Source organism: Hibiscus syriacus, unplaced genomic scaffold (assembly GCF_006381635.1).
Source record: "Hibiscus syriacus cultivar Baekdansim isolate YM2019G1 unplaced genomic scaffold, ASM638163v2 tig00000916_pilon, whole genome shotgun sequence".
Taxonomy (NCBI): domain Eukaryota; kingdom Viridiplantae; phylum Streptophyta; class Magnoliopsida; order Malvales; family Malvaceae; genus Hibiscus; species Hibiscus syriacus.
In genome coordinates, this window is record NW_024061833.1 from 963,626 (window position 1) to 971,145 (window position 7,520).

At 35.2% G+C, this 7,520-nt stretch overlaps 1 long non-coding RNA gene across 1 annotated transcript in view; it reads left to right on the forward strand.

The window, feature by feature from the left end:
* The window catches only part of LOC120117508, a 29,568-nt gene extending 23,232 nt beyond the window's left edge, over positions 1–6,336 (forward strand). Inside the window, exons 2-3 of the long non-coding RNA XR_005515654.1 lie at positions 2,973–2,979; positions 6,326–6,336. This is a non-coding gene — a long non-coding RNA (uncharacterized LOC120117508). The remainder of the gene's footprint in view (positions 1–2,972; positions 2,980–6,325) is intronic.
* Positions 6,337–7,520: the final 1,184 nt, after the last annotated feature.

Genomic DNA, 7,520 nt, shown 5'->3' on the forward strand with positions numbered 1-7,520 from the left:
TTTTAAAACCTTAAGTGTTATAGAGACTTAAGGAAAGTTCAAGGAGGATTAAAACTAAAAGATGAAAGATTTATTTGAGATTTAAGAAAATAGGTTTTAAAATGATTTGATGAGATTTGGTCTGATATTAAAGTTTAAAGGTATATTTGACTTGTCAATGAGGTAAATAAGAGATTTAGAGCTTTAGAAGTAATTAAAAACATGTTTGAGATTTGGGTATGCTTTTAGTTTTAAAGGGCTCTTTGGAGTTATTGGATATTATAGGGGGATTTATGGATATAAGACAGTTGGTTTGAATAATGATGAGTTTAAGATTATGTTTGGCGATAAAAGTAAGAGAGTTAGACGAAAATATGGTAAAAATCGAACTGAAATATGTAAAATATGGGTTTGGGTATCGGTACTGAAAGAATAATATCGATATTATAGGGTTAAAGTGGAGGAATGAGGATGAAATTGATGAACAGTATCGATACTGAAGTGGGGTATCGATACCAAGAGGAGGTATCGATACCATTATTGAAAAATGGATTCCAGAATGCAAAAATGGTATCGATACTGAAGGGAGTATCGGTACCATAGTATAGAAGTATCGATACCGTAGGATGGGCACCGATACTATTCAGCCTGGAATTCTATGTTAGGATAAACTTTATTAGAATTCATGAATAATAGTACTTTTAGTATTATTATTTCGTATAAATGTTAGGAAATATACTAAAATTTGTATTGTGTGTGTGTGAATATGGATGCTTGAGTAGATCGTAACCAAGCCCCTGAATCCAGCAAGCAAAAGGGCAAGGATAAAGTTGTCGAATAGTTGGTGAGACATACTAGGTGAGTGCATTTATTGTACTTATATGAGATGAGGATGACTTGCGATGAGTCAACCTCGAATGTTTGACTTAAAGGATGTTTTACAGTATTTCAATATGTTTTCATAATGTTTAAGGAATTGATACCAGAGTAATGATAGAGTATGAAATGCTCTAAAATGAATAGATGAACGTTTATGTTGTAAATCTGCTAAGTTGATTGAATAGCCCATTGTATGTCCATTGAGAGTCATATGTGCATTTCGACATACATTTTATGTATTGGTTATCGATCGATTTTGTGTAATGCATAACAGTGCATTTTTGTATCAGTAATGTGTGTACTTTTGGCACTAGACGTGCAATCATGGTATTCATAATGAGTTTGTGAATCACCATTTCGTTATACAATTATGTAGAAAAGTTATCGATCAATTTTGTTTAATGCATAACAGTGTATTTTCCTATCGGTACTTTGTGTACTTTTGGCACTATGTGTGCATTCATGATGAGTTTATGAATTTCCATTTCGGCACTTCGGTGCAATACATGTACATTGTATTCTCATTTGGCACACATTGGGAAAATAAAGAATAAATTGGAAAATATTGATTGATATGCATGTTGGGCATACTAAAGATGGTTTATCATTCTATTTGAATGAAGATTGGTTTGCCAAGACAATTTGATGTATTGATATGATTTATATGATTTTCATTCGTATTTTGATAATTTGTGATATACTTATATTTAAGTATAATTCATTTTGTATTACTATGCCTCACTAAGTAAATACTTAGCATGTGTTGATTTCACATGTATGAAGTAGCAAAGACTAGCAGAGTAAGAAGTGCAGTGGACATCATCAATCAAAGGTTGCCTCATCAGTAACTGTAGGACATTTATGTCTATTTTGATAATTAGCTGGCATGTATTTGGATTTAACAAAATGTTTTGGAATGTATTAAAGTTATAATTTTTGTAATATGTTACAACGAACGTTTTATTAATATTATATTAAAAATGTTTTTTTTTATTTTTGAAACAAATTTTTATGGCTTTACAAATAAGAAAATGTTTTTAAAAGTTATGTGACACATATGACTTGTGTATGGAAACATATCCAAGAAATGGGTGTTACATTTATTGGTATCAGAGCTATAGGTTTAGCCGATTCTCAGCCTAAACCTAGTGTATTTTGCTTTAAAAAATGTTTGCATACCACTAAGATATCAAGGTTACTGATATGGTATAGTTAAAATATGATTGGTGTCACTCCTTACTAACTTGAGTGTTATTATTATGTATGTTTTATTAGATGTCAAAATCCACAAATTCGCGGAGAGCGACTGATCAAGAGGATATAAAAGGGTCGGGTAATGAGAACTATGAAGCTAATAGTGAGCATTCGATCTCATCTGAGAACTCTAGCACACCGGCATATCAGGGTATGCACGTGCTAGAGTTTGTAGCTTTTATGCAAGCTCTCGATTCCATTTTGACTCGGTTTCAGCCTCCTCCGCCTCCCCCTACTTATCCAGCACTACGGATATTGATCTCAAAAGAGCTGAAAAGTTTGGGAGCTCTTGAGTTCATGGGAGAAGAGGATGAAGGTCTTGTAGATATTGATCTATGGTTAAACGATATTAAGTTGATGTTGGAGAGTCTTCACTGCTCGAATTCTGAAAAGCTAGGTGGAGCTGTATCTTTACTTCGAGGATCAGCCCGAGTGTGGTGGACCAATACTACTAAGTATGCACTACCAGATCAAGTGACCTATCAGTTTTTCCAGGAGGAATTTAAGAATAAGTACATCGGTGAGCAATTAAGACGGGTGATGCTGCTGAAGTTTCTCAACCTGAAACAAGGTGATCGAGTAGTACATGAGTACGAGGTTGAGTACAACAAGTTGAGTCGTTTTGGTACTGAGGTAGTTCCCAATGATAAAGTTCGACGTGATTGGTTCATCGAGGGTTTAAGGCCAAAGTTGAAAGAGATGATGTTTGCTTTTTAAACTTGTCTAGCCTACAAGAAGTTATAAATCATGCAAAGGCTATTAAAAAAGCCCAAGAGGATACTCTAGTAACAGAGCAAGGTATGCAGATGGTAAAAAGAGTTGAAACATCTTCAACTTCACATAATGCTAAGAGAGGCAAGGGTTTGAGTTCCCGATACAACAATAGAGATGGTTATGTTTCCGCTTCGCAGAAGAGTAAGCCATCACAGTCTTTTGTTGCTAGCTCGGGTCGAGCTTATGGAGAAATAAATACACCATGTCAAACATGTGGTAATTTTATCGTGGAGTATATAGATTTCTCAATTGAGCTTGTTTCCATTATGGTGAAACGAGTCATTATGCTCGAAATTGTCCTAATAAATTCAGGGGAAATTCAGTGCAAACTGAGAGATCTGTAGTAACCTCGAATAGAATCAGAGGAAGAGGTAGATCTAGAGGAAAATATGAGATAGCCCCGCAACCAGAGACTCGAGAAGTAGCTAGAATATATAATATTAAGACTAATGAAGATCAGGATGACCCGGAGATCATGACAGGTACATTTCATCTTTTTGATAAGCCTGTATTTGTTTTGGTTGACCCTAGTTCTACACACTCTTATATTAGTACAAAGTTGGTTAGAGCTAGAGGAATTCCTTTAGAACTAATTTTTAGTGAGATGATAGTGGTAAACCCCATGGGTCATAGTGCAAGAGTATCGCAGGTATGTAAAAAATCTCCGATAAAGATTTAAGGGATTGTGTTCCCGACAAACTTAATGGAATTGTCTTTCGATGAATTTGAAGTTATTTTAGACATGTATTGGTTGTCTTCTCATCATAGATGGGTTGATTGTCGCAAGAAGCGGTTATTCTTGAAGGATGCGGAAAACTCAGAAATAGTAGTAATCGACCAAAAAATGAAGTCACCATCCAATGTGATATCAACAATGATGATGGAGAAAATGATGTTGGAAGGATGTATAGCTTCTCTGGCTAACGTAATAGACACTCAAATATCGAAAGTGAGACTAGATGATATTCCAACAGTTAGAGAGTTTCCGAATGTTTTTCTGGAAGAGTTATCAGGATTACCTCCATATCGCGAGGTAGAATTCCAGATTGATGTTTACCCGGGTGCAGAACCTATTTCTATGGCTCCATATAGAATGGCTCCAATGGAATTAAGAGAACTAAAGGCCCAATTACAGGATCTGTTCGATAAGGGATTTATCAGACCCAGTATTTCTCTTTGGGGAGCACATGTGTTTTTTGTGAAAAAGAATGACGGGTCTATGTGATTATGTATAGATTATCGACAGTTAAATAAAATAACAATAAAGAAAAAGTATCCTCTTCTGAGGATTGGTGATTTGTTTAATCAACTGAAAAAAGTGGCAGTGTTCTCTAAGATAGACATGCGATTAGGATACCACCAATTACAGATTAAAGATGAGGATATATCAAAGACAACTTTTCTGACTCTGTATGGACATTACAAATTTGTGGTGATGCCATTCGGATTGACTAATGCTCCTGCAATATTTATGATTTGATGAACCAAGTATTCCAACCCTACCTGGATCATTTTGTGGTGGTATTTATCGATGATATTTTGGTGTATTCAAAGTTAAGTGATGAGCATGATGCTCATCTTCCGGTGGTTCTTCAGACTCTTCGAGAGAAGAAATTGTATGCCAAATTATCTAAGTGTGAATTCTGATTAGTTGAGGTTTCTTTCCTTGTCCATATAGTCTCCGCATAAGGCATAAGAGTAGATCCCAAAAAGATTCAAGCTATAGTGGATTGGCAACCCCCAAAGAATGTTTTGGAAGTTTAGAGTTTCTTGGGGCTTGCTGGTTATTATAGGCAGTTTGTGAAGAACTTTTCAATGTTAGCTTTGCCGCTAACTAAGTTGTTATGGAAATATATGCCATTTGTTTGGTTGGAGAAATGTCAAGAAAGTTTTGAAATATTAAAAAGGTTTGTAACAGAGGCGACAGTGCTTATACAATCTGAGTCGGGTAAAGACTATGTCATTTTCAGTGATGCATCCCATAATGGATTAGGGTGTGTGCTGATACAAGAAGGGAAAGTTGTGGCCTGCCTCGAGACAGCTGAAGACTCATGAGAAATTTCCCGATGCATGATATAGAATTGGTAGAGGTCGTGTTTGCTTTGAAAACTTGGTGTCATTATTTATATGGTGAGCGGTGCCACATTTATACATATCAAAAGAGTCTAAAGTGTTTGTTGACTCAAAAAGAACTGAACTTAAGGCAGAGAAGATGGATCGAACTTTTAAAAGATTATGATGTGATCATCGATTATCATCTAGGGAAAGCTAATGCGGTAGCTGATGCACTTAGCCGAAAGACTTTTGTAGCTTTACGGGCTTTAGACGCATGTATATCTTTAAAGGATGATGGCACATTAATTGATGAACTTAAGTTAAAGTCGATGCTCTTGAATCGAATAAAAGAGCTACAATGACAAGATGAAAAATGTTTGGTACGAATTGCACAAGTAAAAAAAAAAGTAAGACTAAAGATTTCGAAATGAGGACTGATGGATGTTTGTATTATCGTGGAAGGCTTTGCATTCCAGATAATGAAGAACTGAAAAAGGATATTCTTTCTGAGGCACATTATAGTCTTTTGATTATGCATCCAGGCGGGAATAAGATGTATCAGGATGTAAAGAGTCGTTATTGTGGTCTGACATGAAAAGAGTTGTATCAGAGTTTGTTGCAAGATGAATGACATGTCAGCAAGTGAAATATGAACATCAAGTGTCATCCGAATTGCTACAACCGATATCAATTCTCGAGTGGAAGTGGGAACAAGTTACAATGGATTTTGTTTCAGGGTTACTTTTGACCCCCAGTAAAAAGGACTCGATATGGTTAATTGTGGACAGATTGACCAAGACAGCTCACTTTATTCCAGTTCGGATAGATTACTCGATGGATAAATTTACGGAGTTGTACGTAAAAGAGATAGTTCGGCTACATGGAGTACCAATTTTGATAATATCCGACTGAGATCCCAGGTTTACTTTGAGATTCTAGAAATCCTTACACGAGGTATTGGGTACTCTATTGAATTTCAGTATGGCTTTTCATCCGCAGAAAGATGGGTAGTCAGAATGAATTATTCAGGTATTAGAGGATATGCTAAGGGCAAGCGTGATTGAATTCAATGGATAATGGAAAAGATATTTGCCTTTAGCAGACTTTGCTTATAATAACAGTTATCAATCAAGTATTAAGATGGCCCCGTATGAGACCTTGTATTGGAGAAAGTTCATAACACCATTAAATTAGTATGAGCTAAAAGATCGAGATCTAGTTAGGTCAGATCTAATTAAAGAAATGGAGGATAAAGTGGAAGTTATCCAAATAAATCTTAAGATGGCTTTCGATCAAAAAATATCTTATGTTGATCTAAAAAGAAAAGAGATTGAATATCATGTGAGGGATTAGGTATTTCTGAAAGTATCACCTTGGAAGAAAGTGTTTCGATTTGGGGGCAAAGGAAAGCTGAGTCCAAGATTTATTGGACCTTATGAAATTCTAAAAATGGTCGAACCTGTAGCTTATCAATTAGCTTTGCCTCTCGATATGGATAAGATCCACAATGTTTTTCATGTGTCGATGCTCAGGAAATACTGATCAGATCCATCGCATATCATCACACTAGAGGAAATCGAGATCTGACCTACGAGGAAGAACCAGTGCGGATCTTGGCTCGAGAAAACAAAAAATTACGTAAATAGAAGATTCCTCTAGTTAAAGTACTTTGGCAAAATTATAAAGTCAAGGAAGCTACTTGGGAAAGAGAGAACATGAGGAAGCAGTTTCCATGCCTCTTCGCATCATGTACGTCTTAAAATTTGATGACAAATTTTCTTAAGAGGGAGAATTGTAATACCCCAAATATCGGGTCAGTGACTATAATGAAAGGATTTAAAATTTTGGTGGGATAAATTGAGTAAATTGATAAGTATAGGGAATAATTTAGGAAGTTGTGTTTAAGACTAAATATTAAGAATGGAAGAATGGAGGGGCAATTTAGTCCTTTAGAATGAATGAATAGGAAATGAGGGATAAGTTTTAAGTGGTTCTCTTCTTTTTCTCCTTCTTCACATCCCGTGCCTCCCCCATAGAAAAGGTAAGGCTTCATCTAGTTAGTTTTTCCTTTTGGTTTTAGGTTGGTTTTGAAACCTTAAGTGTTATAGAGACTTAAGGAAAGTTCAAGGAGGATTAAAACTAAAAGATGAAGGATTTATTTGAGATTTAAGAAAATGGGTTTTGAAACTATTTGATGAGATTTGGTCTGATATTAAAGTTTAAGGTATATCTGACTTGCCAATGAGGTAAATAAGAGCTTTAGAGCTTTAGAAACAATTAAAACATGTTTGAGATTCGAGTATGATTTTAGTTTTAAAGGGCTCTGATATGATCTCGATTATATATTTCGAGTCATATATGTGAATGCCCGATCGTGATTCTAGTAAGAAACCCCGTAATGATAGTTTGAACTATAAAATTGTATAAATATAAACATAAAAAGGAAATGATATAAAATAATAATTGAAACGATGGAATGAAAAGAATGAGGAAGTTGTTTGAAGGAGATGGAAGAGTGATGGTTGTTGTGGTTTAATGATAATGAAAATAGATTGTGAAATATGAATGGCATTCTCGTG